This window comes from Nerophis lumbriciformis, linkage group LG10 (assembly GCF_033978685.3).
Source record: "Nerophis lumbriciformis linkage group LG10, RoL_Nlum_v2.1, whole genome shotgun sequence".
In the NCBI taxonomy this organism is placed as follows: domain Eukaryota; kingdom Metazoa; phylum Chordata; class Actinopteri; order Syngnathiformes; family Syngnathidae; genus Nerophis; species Nerophis lumbriciformis.
This window is the reverse complement of record NC_084557.2, coordinates 9620390-9644175: the sequence shown is the minus strand read 5'-3', so window position 1 is coordinate 9644175 and position 23786 is coordinate 9620390. Positions and strand designations below refer to the sequence as shown.

The 23786-nt window shown below is 39.4% G+C and overlaps 1 protein-coding gene across 1 annotated transcript in view; it reads left to right on the top strand.

The window, feature by feature from the left end:
- Window positions 1-3096: 3096 nt before the first annotated feature.
- Window positions 3097-23786, top strand: part of LOC133612672 (tumor protein p53-inducible protein 11-like) — a 100553-nt gene continuing 79863 nt past the window's right edge. Inside the window, exon 1 of the mRNA XM_061970300.1 lies at window positions 3097-3237. The gene's annotated coding sequence lies outside the window, so the exon portion shown is untranslated. The remainder of the gene's footprint in view (window positions 3238-23786) is intronic.

Genomic DNA, 23786 nt, shown 5'->3' with positions numbered 1-23786 from the left:
TGGAACGGTTTGAATCGGCGGAAAAATGTGGAAGGTAAAGCTGGAGAAGAAGAAAAAACATATGTGTGAATGCTTTAGAGCAGGGGTCCCCAAACCTTTTGACTCGGGGGCCGCATTGAAAAAAATTTGGCCGGGGGCCAGGCTGTAAATATATATATATATATATACCGTATTTTTCGGACTATAAGTCGCAGTTTTTTTCATATTTTGGCCGGGCTCCAGTGCGACTTATATATGTTTTTTTCCTTCTTTATTATGCATTTTCGGTAGGTGCGACTTATACTCCGAAAAATACGGTATATATATATATATATGTATATACAGTGTTGGGTTGATTACTGAAAACCAGTAACTAGTTACAGTTACTAGTTACTTTATTTCAAAAGTAACTCAGTTACTAACTCAGTTACTTACACCAAAAAGTAATGCGTTACTGTGAAAAGTAACTATTTAGTTACTTCTTTTTTTCTTCTTTTTTTTTTAAAGCTCCCATTAATGCCCTTTTTGCCTTCATTTCAGTACTGTTATTGCACTGGAGAATAATACAATCTGTTGATCAACTTGACATACATTTTTATTTTCCTTTTAACATAATGAATGAAAAACAGTGCAACATAAAAAGGCATTCCTCCTTTCTTTAAACTTGGACCAATGACCATTAATAAAAAACAAGTTTAAGTGCAACATAAGAAGAAATATCATCTTCCTTGAAACATAGGTAGTGAAATAAAGCCTGACATCTGGAGTGATGCTGCTGTCTTCCACACTTGGAGCCATGGATTGTAGAATCCTTGTTTTCAGTGGCAGGATCATTGACACAGATGGTGAAGTTTCAGTGCTCAGTAGAGATGGAACACTTTTAAGCACCTGGAGGACCTCACCTGCCACTCTCACATCATCATCAGACAGGGTGACATTTGTCTTCAGGGTGTTGTGGGTCAATGCAGAGTATATAGCTGCCTGCTGCTCCAACATATCATAAGTGGAGTTCCACCTCGTTGGGACATCATGTATGAGCAGGCAGCTTTAGCATTTCTTGCTTTGTCTTAAGCACATGAGCAGCTGTTGTGCTTGGGTGGAAGTAAGAAACCTTCCTGATCCTCCCAAAGAGGCGCTCCATCCTATTGACTGAGATTCCCTTCTGTGATGCCAAATTCACTACATGTGCAAAGCACCTATCTGTGGTCCCAGTCCTGCCTCATTCTCTGTAATTATTTGATTTTTGGCATTATCACGTGTGACTGGGATATCTTTATCTTCCATTCCTCCACTGCTTGTGTCAGTACCTGCGCAAGGTGACTCTCGTAGAGGGGGCGTGTCTTCTCATCTCCCAGTCTGCTGTGATGAAGTGAGCGCTTATAGTTCCGCTGGACGTCCAGCCGTCTGTCATGAGCGCAACAGATGATGCTCGGGATAGTTCATCCACAACTTTTTTCTTCTCCTGCTCATAAAGATCTGGCACAATCTTATTGCTGAAGTGGGTGCGCGACGGGATGTCGTAACGTGGTTCAAGCACGTTCAGCATGTGTTTAAAACCCTCGTTTTGCACAACCGAGTCTGCACTTATAAACACACCGATTCAATGGCGGGGGCGTTCAAGCTCCTCCGTTACTCCGCTCGCCATGACCACGCTGTGTGTGGACTGAACGTGACAACAACTTTTTTTTGTTTGTTTCATATATCAAACCGCGGATCACCTCCCCCCACACACACACACATAGACCGCGCCTCTTTTCTTCTCTCCGGCTTGTGACAGAGGAAGATTCAGAAGAACTTCACCGCAGCGCTTCTGTTTCTAGCCGATACTACATCAAAAGTAACGTAAAATAACGCAGTAACGCATCATGTAGTAACGGTAACTAAATTACTGAAAAAAAAAAAAATAACGCGTTAGATTACTAGTTACCGCCGAAACTAACGGCGTTACAGTAACGCGTTACTTTGTAACGCGTTAGTCCCAACACTGTATATATATATATATATATATATATATATATATATATATATATATATATATATATATACATATATATATATATATATATATGTATATATATATATATATATATATATATATATATATGTATGTATGTATGTATATATACATTGTCTTTATAATCCGTTTTGTCATTTAACATCAATTAATTTTGATGTTCATCAACATTTAACATTGTCACATTATCGATGGGAAAATGCATTTTTAGACAATATGATTTGCCTGAGCGACGAGGAGACACCGAAAGTAACAAACGGTAGACAATGGATTAGAAAGGAAAGATAAAAAAAAAAAAAAAAAATTTGGGCGCCGGATTTTGGATGCTGGGGGGACCCCTGCTTTAGAGCATTCACACAATAATGAAATGCATAGTTAATTCCACCCATCCATCCATTTTCTACCGCTTGTCCCTTTTGGGGGTCGCGGTGGGTGCTGTAGCCTATCTCAGCTGCAATCGGGCGGAAGGCGGGGTACACCCTGGACAAGTCGCCACCTCATCGCAGGGCTTATTGCAGTCTACACGTATCTCTTATGTGTGACTGCCATCATTTTGCACTCTACACGTATCTCTTATGTGTGACTGCCATCATATTGCAGTCGACACGTATCTCTTATGTGTGACTGCCATCATTGTGTGACAATATCATGAGGCAACTCTTTATACTTTTATACTCATATATTGTTTACTGTTACAAATGGCCCTCTATGGGCTGCCATAACTGCCATGTGGCCCTTAATAAAAAACAGTTTGACACCTGTGTAATAGTGAATGGTCCAGACAACCACCTGAGTTATTCTATTTTAGCACTTAAGTTAAAAAAAGGCGTCAATAAAAATAGTCACTAAAGTCGCATAGTAAATCAGCTACTTTTCTGAAGTTTTACTCAATTATTTTATAATTGCACTACTTTAGTTCTGCGTACAATATTCTAGCACTTTTTCCATAGTTAATTAATTGATTTAACGGTTAAACACGACACCTCTCTTTTGATTTGCTGTCACGCAGTACTCGCCCACGCAGCGACACGGAAATGTAGTGGCGGCATTATTCCATTTAGTACGGTAAATTCAAATCCCGTCGTGCGCTTTTACACGAGCCCCGGTAAGCGGCAGCTCGTGCATGGTGTGGCGTTGAGTGAAAGCTCGGCGCGCGGCGATGTTTCTCCTCACTGTGGGTCTGTTCTAAAGGGGGCTACTCTTTTCCTTCCACGGAACTCTGGCTTCTCCTCGTCTCTCCAGCTGTAAGTTCATATACTTTCTTTTTTCTTCTCTCTTTCTTTTTTTTTTTTAGTTTCCCGCCATAGGTGTACTTTACGGTGATTTATGCTGTGTTTTTGTAACCCGTGAACGCCTCACAGTAACTGCTCGCTAAAATACGATCGATTCACTTAAGCTTGTGAGATTCCTTCGTGGACTTTTTCACGTAAATATGTTGTATTTTGATCAAGAGGTCCGTGAGTATGTTGTTGCGGTTCATGTTAAAGTATGTACTACTTTTGAAGTGAAGTTAAGGGTGGGCAGACTTAAATGGAATGCGGTCATAACTCAGAAGGCACTTTATGCATGCTTCTATGTACACTACATACTATACATACATCTACACTATATATGTCAACTGTACATTAAACTAACACATCAATTACAACTTTTTTGTGTATTTCTTCTTGTTAGCTTTTTTTTGTGTGCATACTAACTGGAACACTGTGAAACCCCGCCCTAAAATAAAATTAAAGGTTAACCTTAGCTAGTAATGTATTGTTTAGAACAGTGTTTTTCAACCCTTTCTGAGCCAAGGCACACTTTTTTCATTGAAAAAGGAAACTCCGTAGCCGATATTGACAATAAAAAGACGTTCTCGCAATTGTTGGATATGAATTCAAACCATAACCAACCATCAATCAATCAGTCAATGTTTATTTATATAGCCCTAAATCACAAGTGTCTCAAAGGGCTGCACAAGCCACAACGATATCCTCGGTACAAAGCCCACATAAGGGCAAGGAAAAACTCACCCCAGTGGGACGTCGATGTGAATGACTATGAGAAACCTTGGAGAGGACCGCATATGTGGGTAACCCCCCCCCCTCTAGGGGAGACCGAATGCAATGGATGTCGAGTGGGTCTGACATAATATTGTGAGAGTCCAGTCCATAGTGGATCCAACATAATAGTAAGAGTCCAGTCCATAGTGGGGCCAGCAGGACACCATCCCGAGCGGAGACGGGTCAGCAGCGCAGAGATGTTCCCAGCCGATGCACAGGCGAGCGGTCCACCCCGGGTCCCGACTCTGGACAGCCAGCACTTCATCCATGGCCACCGGACCTGCGCCCCCCCCCTCCACAAGGAAGAGGGGAGCAGAGGAGAAAAGAAAAGAAACGGCAGATCAACTGGTCTAAAAGGGGGGTCTATTTAAAGGCTAGAGTATACAAATGAGTTTTAAGATGGGACTTAAATGCTTCTACTGAGGTAGCATCTCTAATTGTTACCGGGAGGGCATTCCATAGTACTGGAGCCCGAATAGAAAACGCTCTATAGCCCGCAGACTTTTTTTGGGCTCTGGGAATCACTAATAAGCCGGAGTTCTTTGAACGCAGATTTCTCGCCGGGACATATGGTACAATACAATCGACAAGATAGGACCATGCATCACTATCGCTCTTGTCTCAAAATACGTGTAGTGTCACCACCTGTCACATCACGTCGTGACTTATTTTGAAGTTTTTGATGTTTTCCTGTGTGTAGTGTTTTTAGTTCTTGTCTTGCACTCCTATTTTGTTGTTGATTGTCATGTCATGTACGGATGTATTTTGTGGACGCCGTCTACTGCTCCACACGCTGTAAGTCTTTGCTGTCGTCCAGCATTCTGTTTTTGTTTACTTTGCAGCCAGTTCAGTTTTAGCTTTGTTTTGCATAGCCATCCCTAAGCTTCAATGCCTTTTCTTAGCGGCAATCGCCTTTGGTTTATTTGTGGTTCAAGCATGAGGTACCTTTTTACCTGCATGTTGCCTCCTGCTGTCGTCTGCATATTGTGATCACGACAAACCATGTTCCCGACATCTACAAAGCAATTAGCTACCTGCTGCCACCTACTGATATGGAAGAGTATTACACGCTTACTCTGCCGATCTCTAAGACAGTGCAGACACTCAACAACGGCACATTTGCGGATTATAATTACTGGTTTGCAAAACATATTTTTAACCCAATTAAGTGAAATCACGTAATCTCCCGCGCACACCGGACTGTTTTTCACGATGTACACTATATATGTCAACTGTCAATCAGGCTAACCCATCAAGTACAACTTTTTTGTGTATTTCTTCTTGTTAGCTTTTTTTTGTGCATACTAACTGCAACCCTGTGATACCCCGCCCTAAAATAAATTTAAAGGTTAACCTTAGCTAGTAATGTATTGTTTTGATGACCTAACTTAAAGTTATCTCTGCTTGGTGGCAACCAGTTCATTCAAATATTTCCAAATGAACTATGTGGCAGAACAATAGACAGGAGTTGCTGTTTATAGCTTATTTCTTGGCATATGGATGGCACAGCTATGGAGATGCAGTATCAGCAGGAGATATGCATAATGCAGTGCTGCAGTTCAGGTGTGTCATGACTTGTCCTCAGCAGTGCTGCATCATGCTTTATTGTCAACAGAAGGCATCCCAGGAAATATAAACTCCTGACTGTGTTGTTTCCGGAAGCACAGACAGAATATTATTCCCTGTCTGTCCGTGGATGTTTATTGATGTCGTGTGCGTGTGACGCTTGAGGCAAATCAACACACAACAAACCCTAAACTCAAGATGCTGGCAAGCCAGCAGTGAACATACGGGAAGAACAGCACGTTGGCTTTTAGATCTCTTAAAGGGGTCATAGTAGGATTTTTTTTTCTACATTTAAAACCCTTCCTAGTGGTCTACATTGATTGATTGATTGATTGAGAATTTTATTGACATCTTACAGAATCGAATCCATGTAATGCTTTAAAAAGGCAAATGGATGGCACAAAAAGCCAAAAGGCTTGTTTCCATTGTGGTCCATTAAATATTCATCACATTTGATACATTCAAAAATAAAAGATATACAACCTGTAACATGTATATAAAAAATATGTCAAAAAATGGATAAATTAAGTACATATACACAGTATACATGTCAGGTGATTTAAAAAAATATATATATATCTACAAAAAATGGGGGGGGGAGGGTGGAATATATTAGGGATGTCCCGATCTGATATTTGGATCAGATCGGCTGCCGATATTTGCCAAAAATTGCGTATCGGCAAGTCATGGGAAAATGCCGATCCAGATCCAGTTTAAAAAAAACTCCGGTCCGTGTTTTCCAACGCACCGATTTAAATAATACATTCCACTTTTCTGCTGCTCCGTAATTTCCGTTCCGCATTTTCCAGCACACCTTCAACACAGCCACAATTCTCACGCAGTTGCTTTTAGCTGCTGGCATTACACGACAGGCTCTTCTCACTCTTTCCTGTGTCTCCCTCTCACAGACAGCAAGTACACCTTCTTACACACGTCACATACTGTCACGTCATACGTCACATACTGTCACGTCATACGTCACATACGTATACGTCCTCTCCCAGCAGAGAGCGAGGTAGCGGCATGGCTAACGTTAGCTGTGATGCTAGCGCAACCGCTAAGGTGCGCGCCTGCTCAAGCGTCCTCTGCGCACGGCAAATCTATGCCACGCACAAAATCAAATAAAAAAATAAGCGCATAACAATTTTCGACACACGGACACGACAGAGACAACAGTTTTCGTCATCATTGTTCAAATATTGTGACGTCTGTTGAGACGCTTATCTCCATTCGGTGCCACACATCCACACCATCAAAATGCCGAGGCAGGCAAAAATTTCCACATCAACACTGTATGAAAAAATTAGTGATTTTTTTAGTTGTGATTTCCTTCTCTGCATGAAAGTTTAAAAGTAGCATATATTAATGCAGTATGAAGAAGAATGTTTTAATCTAGACATGCAAGCCTTGAAAGAACATTTTGAAAATCAAGACTACATTTCCTGCAAATGGGTGCATTTCTACCCTATATTTTAATTTTAGATTTATTCTCATATCAAACTCTTTTGGCTGTCTTTTTGACACTTACATCAGGCGCCCCCCTCCACACCCTGGATTATAAATAATGTGAATAATTCAATGTGATTATCTTGTGTGATGACTGTATTATGATGATAGTATATATCTGATAGTATATATCTGTATCATGAATCAATTTAAGTGGACCCTGACTTAAACAAGTTGAAAAACTTATTGGGGTGTTACCATTTAGTGGTCAATTGTACGGAATATGTACTTCACTGTGCAACCTACTAATAAAAGTCTCAATCAATCAATCAAAACACATAGAATAATCATACTGCTGTGATTATATGCATCAAGTGTTCATTCAAGGCTAAGGCAAAATATCGAGATATATATCGTGTATCGCAATATGGCCTTAAAATATCGCAATATTAAAAAAAGGCCATATCGCCCAGCCCTAGTTCAATGATGCCATTTCTGTTTGTCATGTATAATTTTGTCTATTTTGTGTTTATCCTTGAATAAACAGGTCAGTTTCTTGTTACCAACCATTGTGTATTAGTCAAACTCCCCTAATTCAGCTGGCTAGTTGTTATCAAGAGTACTAAAACCCTTTTCAACATGATTCTGACAACTAAGTAGGCTAAATAACTTTAAACTTTAATACATGCTCGGATAGGCCAGTATCGGTATCGGTCAGTATCGGTGTCGGATCGGAAATGCAAAAACAATATCGGTATCGGATCGGAAGTGCAAAAACCTGGATCGGGACATCCCTAGTATATATGTATACTATGTACATGACACTTTATACATGTTGACTCCAAGAGTGTGCAAAACAGAATGACAAAATATCTATGCACTATAACCACATATAAACCTGTTTGATGCTTCGGAAAGTTGCTGGGGATCAATTTTGGTTCAGATCAGGTAGAGGTTGAGCTGAGCCATGATTTAAAATTTAGTAGAGAAGTTTGAATTTGAATGTCTGTTGGTAGTGCATTCCATTGTGTGGTGGCAAAATAGTAGAATGCATTTTTTCCCATGAGAGTCTTGAATTTGGGGGGGACGAGGTCTGAGGAACTCCCTCTCGTGTAGTACCTGTGAGCATCACTTACTCTGGTTAAATACAAACCCCGTTTCCATATGAATTGGGGAATTGTGTTAGATGTAAATATAAACGGAATACAATGATTTGCAAATCCTTTTCAACCCATATTCAATTGAGTGCACTACAAAGACAAGATATTTGATGTTCAAACTTATAAACTTTATTTTTTTTTTTGCAAATAATAATTAACTTAGAATTTCATGGCTGCAACACGTGCCAAAGTAGTTGGTAAAGGGCATGTTTACCACTGTGTTACATGGCCTTTCCTTTTAACAACACTCAGTAAACGTTTGGGAACTGAGGAGACACATTTTTTAAGCTTCTTCGGTGGAATTCTTTCCCATTCTTGCTTTATGTACAGATTAAGTTGTTCAACAGTCCGGGGGTCTCCGTTGTGCTATTTTAGGCTTCATAATGTGCCGCACATTTTCAATGGGAGACAGGTCTGGACTACAGGCAGGCCAGTCTAGTACCCGCACTCTTTTACTATGAAGCCACGTTGATGTAACACGTGGCTTGGCATTGTCTTGCTGAAATAAACAGATGATAAAGTTGCTTTGATGGCAACATATGTTGCTCCAAATCCTGTATGTACTTTTCAGCATTAATGGTGCCTTCACAGATGTGTAAGTTACCCATGTCTTGGGCACTAATACACCCCCATACCATCACAGATGCTGGCTTTTCAATCTGGATGGTTCTTTTCCTCTTTGGTCCGGAGGACACGACGTCCACAGTTTCCAAAAACAATTTGAAATGTGGACTCGTCAGACCACAGAACACTTTTCCACTTTGTATCAGTCCATCTTAGATGAGCTCAGGCCCAGCGAAGCCGACAGCGTTTCTGGGTGTTGTTGATAAACGTTTTTCGCCTTGCATAGGAGAGTTTTAACTTGCACTTACAGATGTAGCGACCAACTGTTGTTACTGACAGTGGGTTTCTGAAGTGTTCCTGAGCCCATGTGGTGATATCCTTTACACACTGATGTCGCTTGTTGATGCAGTACAGCCTGAGGGATCGAAGGTCACGGGCTTAGCTGCTTACGTGCAGTGATTTCTCCAGATTCTCTGAACCCTTTGAGGATATTACGGACCGTAGATGGTGAAATCCCTAAATTCCTTGCAATAGCTGGTTGAGAAAGGTTTTTCTTAAACTGTTCAACAATTTGCTCACGCATTTGTTGACAAAGTGGTGACCCTCGCCCCATCCTTGTTTGTGAATGACTGAGCATTTCATGGAATCTACTTTTATACCCAATCATGGCACCCACCTGTTCCCAATTAGCCTGCACACCTGTGGGATGTTCCAAATAAATGTTTGATGAGCATTCCTCAACTTTATCAATATTTATTGCCACCTTTCCAACTTCTTTGTCACGTGTTGCTGGCATCAAATTCTAAAGTTAATGATTATTTGCAAAAAAAAAAATGTTTATGAGTTTTAACATCAAATATGTTGTCTTTGTAGCATATTCAATTGAATATGGGTTGAAAATGATTTGCAAATCATTGTATTCTGTTTATATTTACATCTAACATAATTTCCCAACTCATATGGAAACGGGGTTTGTAGTTGGACTGGTACTTGGGGACAGTTTCTCTGAGTATTTTGAATACCAGGCACAATGCAATTTTGTGTACTCGTTCCTCAACTCTAAGCCATCCCAATTTGGTAAAGTGGGCTTGAGTTAGGTGAGTCCTGTATGGGAGGTTGAGCAGGAGTCTCACCAGCTTGTTTTGGGAAGTTTGCAGTTTTGTTTTTAGTGGCTTGGGGATACTGGTGAACCATGAGGCGCAGGCGTAGTGAAAATGACACTGTATGAGGGCACCAGCAAGGGTCTTAAGCGTATCCCTGTTGATAAACGCAGAAATCCTGCCCAAAAATCTAGTTTTATTATTGATCTTGGTGATTGCTTTTAATGCCATTTTTTCACCCGAGAGAGAGTGTTGTCCAATATACAACCTAGGTAAATTACCCTGTCTTTGCTGGTGATTATGGTATCACCTGCTTTAATCGTAAAGCCCGGGGATTTAGCTAGGTTGTGCCTGGACCCAAATAGGATGGACTCTGTTTTACCCAGGTGTAGTGACAGTTTGTTATCGGAAAGCCAGAGACAGAGATTATTTAGTTCAGTGCTGAGTACACTTTCAGCCTTCAATTTGTCCCTGTCCGAGGCCAGGATCGCAGAATCGTCCGCAAACAGGAACAAATTGCTGTTACATGCTGATTTCTAGTCGTTAATGTAAATCAAGAATAACAATGGTCCCAGAATGCTCCCCTGTGGGACACCACAGCTCACCTTGAGGGGAGAGGACAGTTCAACTTGACCACCTGTTCTCTATCCTCAAGGTAAGATTTCATCCAGTTTGTGGCTGCACTGTCAAAACCGATTGCCATCAACTTGTTTAAAGGGGAACATTATCACCAGACCTATGTAAGCGTCAATATATACTTTGATGTTGCAGAAAAAAGACCATATATTTTTTTAACCGATTTCCGAACTCTAAATGGGTGAATTTTGGCGAATTAAGCGCCTTTCTATTATTCGCTCTCGGAGCGATGACGTCACATCGTGACGTCACATCGGGAAGCAATCCGCCATTTTCTCAAACACATTACAAACACCGAGTCAAATCAGCTCTGTTATTTTCCGTTTTTTTCGACTGTTTTCCGTACCTTGGAGACATCATGCCTCGTCGGTGTGTTGTCGGAGGGTGTAACAACACGAACAGGGACGGATTCAAGTTGCACCAGTGGCCCAAAGATACGAAAGTGGCAAGAAATTGGACGTTTGTTCCGCACACTTTACCGACGAAAGCTATGCTACGACAGAGATGGCAAGAATGTGTGGATATCCTGCGACACTCAAAGCAGATGCATTTCCAACTGGACTGGACAGATCAGCTTTCAGGAAAAGAGAGCGGATGAGGGTATGTCTACAGAATATATTAATTGATGAAAACTGGGCTGTCTGCACTCTCAAAGTGCATGTTGTTGCCAAATGTATTTCATATGCTGTAAACCTAGTTCATAGTTGTTAGTTTCCTTTAATGCCAAACAAACACATACCAATCGTTGGTTAGAAGGCGATCGCCGAATTCGTCCTCGCTTTCTCCCGTGTCGCTGGCTGTCGTGTCGTTTTCGTCGGTTTCGCTTGCATACGGTTCAAACCGATATGGCTCAATAGCTTCAGTTTCTTCTTCAATTTCGTCTTCGCTACCTGCCTCCACACTACAAACATCCGTTTCAATACATGCGTAATCTGTTGAATCGCTTAAGCCGCTGAAATCCGAGTCTGAATCCGAGCTAATGTCGCTATATCTTGCTGTTCTATCCGCCATGTTTGTTTGTGTTGGCATCACTGTGTGACGTCACAGGAAAATGGACGTGTGTATATAACGATGGTTAAAATCAGGCACTTTGAAGCTTTTTTTAGGGTTATTGCGTGATGGGTAAAATTTTGAAAAAAACTTCGAAAAATAAAATAAGCCACTGGGAACTGATTTTTAATGGTGTTAACCCTTCTGAAATTGTGATAATGTTCCCCTTTAACAGTATTGAGTGGTTAACTGTGTCGAATGCCTTTTGAAGGTCCAGCATAACCATTCCACAGTACTTGCCCATGTCTATATCTCGCCTGATGTAGTCAGTTAGGTACAGAGGCATGTATCGGTGGAATGTGATTTTCTGAATCCTGATTGAAATTCGAATGGAAGCTTGCAATTTGATAGAGAATTTTCTATTTGCTCATATATTAACCTCTCTATAACCTTTGAGATGGAGCAAAGGATGGAAACAGGGCGGTAGTTGCCGGGGTCTAATTTGTTTCCTTTTTTATACAGAGGTGATATTCTCGCGAGCTTGAATTCTTGTGGGATATGACACTGATTGATAGACAAGTTGGGGATATGAGCAACCATTGGGGCAATCGTGACAGCTGCGTCTTTCAGAAATATGGTAGGAATATTATCATGTCCTGTGGCTTTGTTTGGCTGCAGCGAGCTGAGTTTCTTTAACACATCATCAGTTTTAACTTTGACAAACTTGAAGTCATCCTTGCGTACCCCTTTGTTTTTGTAAAAGTCTTGACTGTGCTGTTCACCGTAGAAGCCTGAATGTGAGGGCAATTTGCTTACCAACGTGGAAGCGATGGTTGAGTAAAATCTGTTAAAGCAATTTGCCACATTCAGTTTGTCTGTGATGAGTGAGCCGTTAATTTTCAAGTTGAGGCTGGTGGTTATTGTTTTGAAACTGCTGTGGCCCAATTGTTTCAGCGTCTTCCAGACTTTTTGTAATGGTGGTTTTTTAGTCCAAATTTTTACATACATTATGTCAGGTGTGCCCATTACGTCGATGGCGGAGGGTGTGTGAGTCGATCGCCAGCCAGGCATTAACAAAATAGACCTAAAAATTAGCAATCATCAATCCTAAGACGTCACTTGATTGACATTCACGGCACCCGAGGGTCTTGTGAGATGATGCTGGCTACTGCCAGATAATTATTAAGAAAAAATGACCGACAGGAAGGCGAGAAACACTTTTTTTTATTTCAACAGACTCTCGCGCCATTCCTGCCGTCAAAACTCTAAAGACCGACTGCACAGTTCCTGTCTTCACAATAAAAGCCCTGCTTCATCCTGCTACTTTGTATTAGAAATGGCAACATGGATGCATGTGCTCGTACAACAAGAGGATAGAGCAGTGTTTCTGTTTTCACCAAGTACCCTCGCAGAAAACATTTGGCTCCCCGAGTACCACCATAATGACCAACATTAAAATACAGTAGCGTGGTAGGGCTAAATATTCATGAAAAACAAGGCAGAGGTTTTATGTAACAAGTACAGTACAGGCCAGAAGTTTGGACACACCTTCTCATCAATGCTTTTTCTTTATTTTCATGACAATTTACATTGTAGATTGTCACTGAAGGCATCAAAACTATGAATGAACACATGTGGAGTTATGTACTTTAAAAAAAACGGTGAAATAACTGAAAACATGTTTTATATTCTAGTTTCTTCATAATAGCCACCCTTTGCTCTGTTTACTGTTTTGCACACTCTTGGCATTCTCTCGATGAGCTTCAAGAGGTCGTCACCTGAATGGTTTTCACTTCACAGGTGTCATAGTTTTGATGCCTTCAGTGACAATCTACAATGTAAGTAGTCATGAAAATCAAGTAAACGCATTGAAATGAGAAGGTGTGTCCAAACATTTGGCCTGTATTGCATATTGAATATTTTTGGCCACTATAACATTACACACAGTTTGAACAGTAACACTGTATTTGAACAATTAAGTGATTCTTTGACATACCACTAGATGGAGCCACTAGTACCAGAGTTTGAGAATCACAGGGATGGAGAAAAAGAAAGATTATTGACTACATTGTCGGACTACAATGGCGGACGCACGCAAATCACTTTGGGTACCATATATGGATTATCATAAAAACGTCACCAATGCGGCAAATTCCAAACGGCTCGTTTCCCGCAAGTATGGAGGACGTCAAAATTGTTTTATAAATATCTCTGCAGTGCCTCCACAGTTTGATTAAACGCTTTCGGGACTTACGCAGATCACATAGTATTAAAAAAAACTACAAAAAAACATTTTTTTAAACGTTTTTTTTCAATTCAATGGTTTTTATTTGGTCATCAGTTCATGTAAACAGTACACTTCAAGTGCATACCAGATAAACAAATAATGTATCGGTTGACATTTCCTGACCAAAAAGGTATAGCTAAAAGCTTATTATGCCTACCCTTTCCACATTCACTTTGTACATGTCAAATAGAGAAAAAACAAACAAGAAATTGATCTTGAAACACAAGAAATGACTCGAGAGTCTCATGCACATGCATTGTTAAGAATGTAAATACATGCATTTACCAATATATACAGTACATATGCATATAAACATATACACATCTACACATACTACATACGATTGTTCAAATGCACAATTGTGCATACAATTTATAAATTTTGTTTTCCTTTTTCGTTTTCCTTTCCCTTCCTCTTTCTCCCTCTTTCCTGCATTTCCTTTCCATCCCTTTCTTCCCACATCGTGATCCATAATATACGAAAGTAAAGAAGTATTGTATAAACATATATATATATATCTATATATATATATATATATATAAGTTAGTAATGTATAGGTATATACCGTATTTTTCGGAGTATAGGTCGCACCGGAGTATAGGTCGCACCTGCCGAAAATGCATAATAAAAGAGGAAAAAACATATAAGTCGCACTGGAACCCGGCCAAACTATGAAAAAAACTGCGACTTATAGTCCGAAAAATACGGTAAACATGATACTATCATGTTCCACGTCTATTGATTGCACTTATTACTACTCACAGCACATCTCGGTACTTATTTATTTATATAAAATAGGCTTTCACCTGCTCTTTTGTCAATGTAACATGACAAATACTGTGGTATGGGTCCATTGCCTGTTGTCTTTAAACAAACATAACTAAGTAGGTGATGCATATTTTCCATTGTTCCTCATAGCAGTGGGACACAATATCATTTGTGCTATTTCTAATAATAAACTATCATCAGATACTATAATTGTATGGGGAAAACATTATCAAGACTTGGTTCGTGCAGCAATTGGTCTGTGTGGGGGTTTTGAAGTGTAACTTAGTTTAAAAGTTTTCACTGAAATATTCATACTGTGTTTTTGTAAACACTGCCCAGGTATTAATTTGATCCCTCTTCTGTTGGAGGAAAAAAATAATGCAATATTGTACAAATCATCTTTTCAAGGACTGTATTTATAAGGTTTACAGTGGGAATGTTCCTATCTGGGATTTATGCTGCAGATTCCGATCATCCATGATTGATATCGAACACGAACCCCTTTTTTTTGTCCTTAAAAACGCACACTTTTGCAGACTTTTTTTTCTTCAAAAAAGACGTGTATGTCCCTCATGATTATGAACAATAAGCAAAACTCCAAAAAAAGAGCAGTTCCTCTTTAATTTAGTTCTTTGAAAAGTTCAAATTGATATTCCGTATAAAAAGAACAACATTATTCAAAAAATAATTTTCTAAGACTAAGATGCAGTGTTTGCAGTGTCATTTCAGACTACTAGTTTGATCAAACAAAAAAAAAACTTGTTTTGAATTATTTCTGTCATTTGTATTCAATAGTTTCTTTGCAAAGTCGGGTAAAAAAAAATGTTCAATCAAATTTTTGGTGAAAAAATCAGAGATTTTATTTTTAGATCATATCGCCTAGGTCTACCTTGAACCCTCATCGTTTATGATGGATCCTAGGTACTTTGACGATGCACTTGGATACCTTTTTATGACTGTGACATTGCTTGCCATGCGTTGTTTTTTCTGCCCATTTCCATTCCATATTTTGTAGCTCAAGACGTTTGAGTAGGTTTTCCAAATCCCACCCCAGTTAATCCATCCGTTGTCTACAAATCTGAGAGTAAAGATGTTTCTGCCTCCTATCACGACGTTGCCCATGTGGTCTTTCCAAATTTTAATTGCATCTTTCCCTACTTCTGCATTTCATTCACCCTGTATAATAAGTACATCCTTTTTGTTACCTTTTTCGATGATGTTTTGCAGTTCTTGGTAGAATGTTTACATTTTTTTTATCATTATGGTCTGTTGTTGGAGCATACACCTGAACACCTGTGATGTTGAAGAGTTTGGCTGGTAGGTAGATAGTCATTAGGCGGCTTGTTTTTTGCTGGCATCCTAGGACAGAATTCTTTACGAATTTATTGACTCAAAAGCCGATGTCGTTTTTAGTACATTTTGTGCCCTTCCTCAGTCATTATCTCTCCAGTATTTTTCCATCTACAGTCAAGGTCTAAAGTTTACATACACTTGTAAAGAACATAATGTCATGGCTGTCTTGAGTTTCCAATACTTTGTACAACTCTTATTTTTTTGTGACAAAGTGATTGGAGCACATACAGTGTTTCCCCCAAAATAGGGGCTGGGTGGGAGTAATTTGGCCTGTCGCCACCATCACGTCTCCATCTCATCGCTGCAGCTGCCTGGGGGGGGGGGGCAATAGACGACAGACTGTGTTGAAGTAGGCCGGCTTCGTTGCGTGAAGAAGCCTACAATTTTTTGTTGTGTTTTCCGCTTCGTATGTTGAATGGCAATATACGATATATATCTCGATATTTTTTCCGTAAAGTAAAAACAAAACACAAAACAGTCCTAGTTACCTGAGATACTAAGTATGTAATTATTTTGACTTTGTAAATATTGACTTACTAAGACAAAATAATGACTAAGTCAAAGTAATGCCTTACTGTGAATAAACGTTTGCAATAAGCGTTTGAAAAAAAGAGTTAAAAGTGGGGCCACATGCTGACATATGCTCAACTCATCATGCTTAATTTATTACAGCATTTGGGACGCCTGTAGTTTTTATTATGTAAATGTTATATATTTATCAACATGTGATAGCAGGGACCCTGCCATTCAAAACTAGGCTGCTACATTACTAATGATTAATGTAACTATAGCTGAAAAAATAGTACAATAGCAATAGGAGAGACTATTCATCCCTGAACACCATGGAGTTCATGTAGACTTTATGATGCAGTTACATTATTATATCAACTATCAGAGACAGAAAGTCTGCATTTAACATAATGTCCTTTTTTGCTGCTTCAACACAGAAAAAGGTAAAGTGAAATAACTTAGTTAACTGTAGGTCAATAATGCTTGTCTTTCTCTCAGACAGACAGGGCTTTGCTGTCCGTAACACACACACACGCACGCACGCACACACCGCAAAATGAGCTAACGTTACGCTAAAAGCTAATTAGCCTTCACCTCAAGGACTGCGAGCGAGCTGAGCTGCCGCTTATATTTCTAGAACGTCAACGGGCTCATAGTGATGTTACTAGTGGTTGACTGGGAGGTGTTTATTATAATTTGGGGAGAGTCCGCTGCATTATGCTCACCTGCTAAATACCTTTCTGCTAATCCGCACCGTCTCTCCTCTCTGCCTGCCTCTGCCGTGAGCACTGACTCCATGCGCTCTGAATACTCACTGCTGATTGGCTGTTACATGCGCTCTGAATACTCACTGCTGATTGGCTGTTACATGCACTCTGAATACTCACTGCTGATTGGCTGTTACCGCTCTGAATACGCACTGCTGATTGGCTGTTACATGCGTTCTGAATACGCACTACTGATTGGCTGTTACATGCGCTCTGAATACGCACTGCTGATTGGCTGTTACCGATGGTTGTGTGGGTGGGACAATGCTGGGTGCTGCAGAGACGTACTGACAGAGGCAGTACAAAGCGTACCAGCTTGTTAAGACTTTAGTTTAGCACCAAATGATAATATAAATACATTTAATAAAGTCAAATACAAATAAGGCAACAAGAGAAGTATCCTACACTTCTCTTTTGTAAAGTAAATCTGAACAGTCGATATGGGCATCTACATCAACTATATCATTTGCCTGAGAAGCTGGACAGGACAAAAAAAAAAAGTTTTTATTTTTTAAGACTTTAGTTTAGGCGGTGGCTCTTTGTTGTTAAGGCGGCCGCCTTAACAACAAAGCGCTGCGGGAAACCCTGCAGTCTATTATGCAGCATTATTCACATGTGAATAATATAAATACGGTCTATTATACAGCATTATTCACATGTGAGTAATATAGATACAGTCTATTATACAGCATTATTCACATGTGAATAATATAAATACAGTCTATTATACAGCATTATTCACATGTGAATAATATAAATACAGTCTATTATGCAGCATTATTCGCATGTGAATAATATAAATACAGTCTATAATACAGCATTATTCACATGTGAGTAATATAAATACAGTCTATTATACAGCATTATTCACATGTGAATAATATAAATACATTCAAGTACAGTCAGAAAGGAACATATGCATTATACAGTCGGATGGCTGTCGGTATTATGTCATACAACGTTCAGGAAAATTAACAATTATAACATATTTTATTTTTTTATTGCAAATAGCGTATTTGTAACGCCTCAAGTGTCTTTTTAAACGTGTACATCCCAGAAGGCGGCAGGCGCTGAGGCCTAATTAATCAGTAAAGAGCTCTGCACCAGCATATGTAGATGCTGAGTTATGTGTTGTTGCGTTTTTAGTGACAAGACGCGCAGCGGCACATACTAGTCCAGCTTTAAGCAGTCCCTCGGGCCTTTTGAGTACCCTTGCATCGGTAGCCAAAGCAGATGGTGACCTCTTTTTAGTGAGACGAGCAACTTCAATTCATAACATATTATTACGACAGAGCGTGCTATACACACTGTAAAATGTATGTGGAACTATGTGGGAAAGGTTTATGTTGTAGTCTAAAAGCAGGGTTCCCACAAGTGTTTCATTAATGAATTCTAATGTTGGTGCTCACAGCTTATTAGGGCTGCACCTAAGGTTGTCTCGATACCAATATTTTGGTACTGGTACCAAAATGTATTTCGATACTTTTCTAAATAAAGGGGACCACAAAAAATGTCATTATTGACTTTATTTTAACAAAAAAGCGTACATTAAACATATGTTTATTATGGCAATCGGACAACAATTTAGTCCTTAAATAAAATAGTGAACATACTAGACAACTTGTCTTTTAGTAGTAAGTAAACAAATAAAGGCTCCTAATTAGTCTGCTGACGTATGCAGTAACATATTGTGTCATTTATCATTCTATTATTTTGTCAACATTATGAGGGACGAGCTGTAAAAATGTATTATTAAACTACTTGTTCATTTACTGTTAATATCTGCTTATTTTCTGTTTTAACAGGTTCTATCTACACTTCTGTTAAAATGTAATAATCACTTATTCTTCTGTTGTTTGGATACTTTACATTAGGTTTGGATGATACCATAAATGTATGTTTCGATCCGATACCAAGTAGTTACAGGATCATACATTGGTCATATTCAAAGTCCTCAGGTGTCGAGGGACAAATTTCCTGAGTTTATGAATATAATATAATTTAAAAAAAGAAAAAAGATTTTGTGACGTTAAACTGTATTGATGTAATCATAGTAGTATCGACTAGATACGCTCTTTTACTTGGTATCATTACAGTGGATGTCAGGTGTAGATCCACCCATGGCATTTGTTTACATTCAGTGGTGCTGCTTGCTGTTAGCAGTGAGCTATTGTATCCTCCTACGGTGTGTAGTGAAGCATGTTTAGCTATTCCTTGTCCTGCAGGGATGATACTTGTAAAAAAACTTACTTTATTTGTCGCCATGGAGGCGAGGATTAGTGATTTAGAAGAAGCTAAAACAATGCGGATTGTGGATGGACATTACCTGCTATAGCCAGTCATGTTTTAAAGCACCTCTTCCTGAGGGCGTTTCAGTGTTATAACTTCGCCTTTATCTTTAGTTTTTAAGCCAAAATGCGTCCATTCTCCCTTTTCTGTCTGCACACTGTGTCTGCTTGTAAGTACTCTGTGATTGTGCGCTGCCGAACATGCTCCTCTGCTCGTAAAACCAGCAATGTCATGATGTGATGACGTTGGCCGTCATGCTTGTAAATAAAAAAATATGGCGAACCGGTACTTTTCAAACAGAGTATAGTACCGTTTTTGATTTATTAGTACCGCGATACTGTACTAGTACTGGTATACCGTACAACCGTAGCTGCACCTAACGATTATTTCTTAAATTGATCAATCGATCAATATTCTTTTGATTGATTATCTTTAAATTTTGTATTTGTATTAAGAATGTAACAATAAATAATATTGATTAATAAAGATGAATTAAAGTTTTAAATTAAATGATCGAAAAACCGTGATTTGAAACTGAACTTTGATATTCATGGACCGGCTACTGCAGCTTGAAAGCTCATGAATACAAGAGCCTATAACTTATTTCCCCCCTTTAAAACGTTGCTGTCTGAGCAACTAAGCTATTCAATTGCAGGGTTGAGAGAAATAATAGATTTGATCGATGGCTCGATATCTTTTAAACTTTGCACTTTAATATCGATTCAGAGCTCATATCAGAACTTTTATTATTACAGATTATATTTGTAACTAGAGGTGGAAATAATGATCAATTCTTCGATGCATCACGATTAAAACGTGGACATTTCATGAATCGATGGACAAGTGTCCAAATATCGATTATTTACGTATGTAAAATAAAGTAATACAGATGGTTCTAAAATGAGGCATCATTGGTAATGTTATCGCACCGTTAGTTCTATGTCTGGTTCTAACAAAACCATGGGAGATCCATGAGCTAACATTCTTTTAACATTCTGTGTTAGCTCGGAGGCGATATTAATAATAGACATACAGTACAGGCCAAAAATTTGGACACACCTTCTCATTCAATGTGTTTTCTTTATTTTCATGACTAATTTACATTGTAGATTGTCACATCAAAACTATGAATGAACACATGTGGAGTTATGTACTTAACAAAAAAGGTGAAATAACTGAAAACATGTTTTATATTCTAGTTTCTTTGCTCTGATTACTGCTTTGCACACTCTTGGCATTCTCTCGATGAGCTTCAAGAGGTAGTCACCTGAAATGGTTTTCACTTCCCAGGTGTGCTTGAAGCTCATCCAGAGAATGTCAATAGTGTGCAAAGCAGTAATCAGAGCAAAGGGTGGCTATTTTGAAGAAACTGGAATATAAAACATCTTTTTAGTTATTTCACCTTTTTTTGTTAAGTACATAACTCCACATGTGTTCATTCATAGTTTTGTTGCCTTTTGAGATGTATTTTCGGAGAGTTTTAACCTTGATGTCATTCCACGCTCTCCAAAGCTCATTCCAGAGAATTTCCTTAGAGTGTATATTTGATCTGTCCAGATTCCTCCCAACTCATCCTTCATTACCTCGTGAGGTCTCCGGAACATTCGTTATGCAATATCAGTATGGTTGAAGGTTCCATTATGCAAAAGAATAAGGGTTTTATGACTACATTGGGGTCATTTTATTTAAGACTTTGTTTTCCAGTTCATGGCAAGTGTTGTAGTACCACTGTATATATTTCTATGCTGTGCGCACTGACTTTCAAAAACCGGAAATAACGCAATACTGCATTCATCAGTAGCCAAAGGTGAAGCCTTGTTAACATCCATCCATCCATTTTCTACCGCTTATCCCTATCGGGGTCGTGGGTGCTGCTGGAGCCTATCTCAGCTGCATTCAGGCGGAAGGCGGGGTACACATATTATTCATTTTAATAATTGAATGTAATATACATTTAGAATATAAATTAGTACTACACAGTATCTTAACAATATACAATTCAACTCAGTGGTTAGAGTGTCCGCCCTGAGATCGGTATGTCGTGAGTTCAAACCGAGTCATACCAAAGACTATAAAAATGGGACCCATTACCTTACCTGGAATTGGGGGTTAAATCACCAAAAATGATTCCCGGGCGCAGCCACAGCTTCTGCTCACTGCTCCCCTCACCTCCCAGGGGGTGATCAAGGGTGATGGGTCAAATGCAGAGAATAATTTCGCCACACCTCGTGTGTGTGTGTGACAATCATTGGTACTTTAATAATAATTGAAAATATAATAATTATAGATGTATAAATAATTGATTTAGAATCGAATTGCAGCCTCTGAATCATAACCAAGTCGTGAGGTGCCCAAAGATTCCCACCTTTTATTTCAGAGTCTTGTAAGGTGACTGCTGAATTGGTGTTAACTCACTATGAAGAAAGGATGTCAGCCGTAACTTGGGAAACAAGATGAACTTTTGTTTACAAATCTCCCTGAAACCCATCCATCCATCCATCCATCTTCTTCCACTTATCCGAGGTCGGGTCGCGGGGGCAGCAGCCTAAGCAGGGAAGCCCAGACTTCCCTCTCCCCAGCCACTTCGTCCAGCTCTTCCCGGGGGATCCCGAGGCGTTCCCAGGCCAGCCGGGAGACATAACTCTTCCCAACGTGTCCTGGGTCTTCCCCGTGGCCTCCTACCGGTCGGACGTGCCCTAAACATCTCCCTAGGGAGGCGTTCGGGTGGCATCCTGACCAGATGCCCGAACCACCTCATCTGGCTCCTCTCGATGTGGAGGAGCAGCGGCTTTACTTTGAGCTCCTCCCGGATGGCAGAGCTTCTCACCCTATCTCTAAGGGAGAGCCCCATTTCGGCCGCTTGTACCCGTGATCTTGTCCTTTCGGTCATAACCCAAAGCTCATGACCATAGGTGAGGATGGGAACGTAGCTCGACCGGTAAATTGAGAGCTTTGCCTTCCGGCTCAGCTCCTTTTTCACCAAAACGGATCGATACAGCGTCCGCATTACTGAAGACGCCGCACCGATCCGCCTGTCGACCTCACGATCTCCCTCCCTGAAACCTAACACTCCCCTAACCCTTCCTGAAGTGCACCAGAAAAACCAAGCGCACACTTCTGGCCTTCACAATAAAATCACTGTGTGTTACATCCTGTCTGACTGCGCTAGCAAAATAAGAGAAGAATTGATTACATATATCCTGGTATTATTTTTCACTTGAAGAAACAATACCTTAATCAGGCATGTGATTTTTACATCTATAGTCGGAAATCCGTCTTTTATTCATCACTGTAAAAATGTTCCGTTTTTCTTCGTTTTTTCCGACATACAATGTGTGTTAAAATCTTGATCCGTCTCTTTACCATACCTGCCAACAACTATGGTTTTCTCGTAATGAGTACGGTTTTTGATAATCCAGTGGTAAAAACTAAGTTTTTTCCATTAAAAATGATTAACTTAAAAATTGAAGCTACGTAGCGAAGCAACTCCACAAGCAGGGGACAAAATATACGGGAAACATCAATGATGATTGGTCGGTTTACGTATAAGATTATCCATGATTGGTTTACTATGATGAGTCACAATTGGTTAAGATCAGGGCAAAACATTAGGGACTGGCCAATCAGAGGCAAGATAGGGCGGGTCATGGAACCAGGGAGGGAAATCACAACAGACATCCTAAATGACGACGAGAGAGTCAGAGAAGAGAAGAGGGAATATTCAAGCGGGTGATTTATATTTATATATATATATATATATATATATATATATATATATATATATATATATATATATATATATATATATATATATATCCTGGTATATATATATATATATATATATATATATATATATATATATATATATATAAACAAAAGCTAGTGGAATATGGCAGATAGATTCTCGTCCTTTAGATTTTTCTTTTAAGTAATGTTAAAGTATCACTGATTGTCACACACATACTAAGTGTGTTGAAATTACCCTCTGCATCTGACCCATCCGCTTTAGCCATGTAGACGACGTCCAGGAAATCCACAATGCGTCTACTTTTTGATTGATTGATTGAGAAGTTTTTTTGACATTTTAAAGAATTGAATCCATGTAATGCTTTAAAAAGGCAAATAGATGGCACCAAAAGCCAACAGGCTTGTTTCCATTGTGGTCCATTACATATTCCTCACGTTTGATACGTTCAATAATAAGATATATATAACCTGTAACATGTATATAAAAAATTACGTTAAAAAAAAAGGAAAAATTATGTACATTTTTGTACAAAACAGATTTTTGAGCGCCATGTGTAATGTTCTA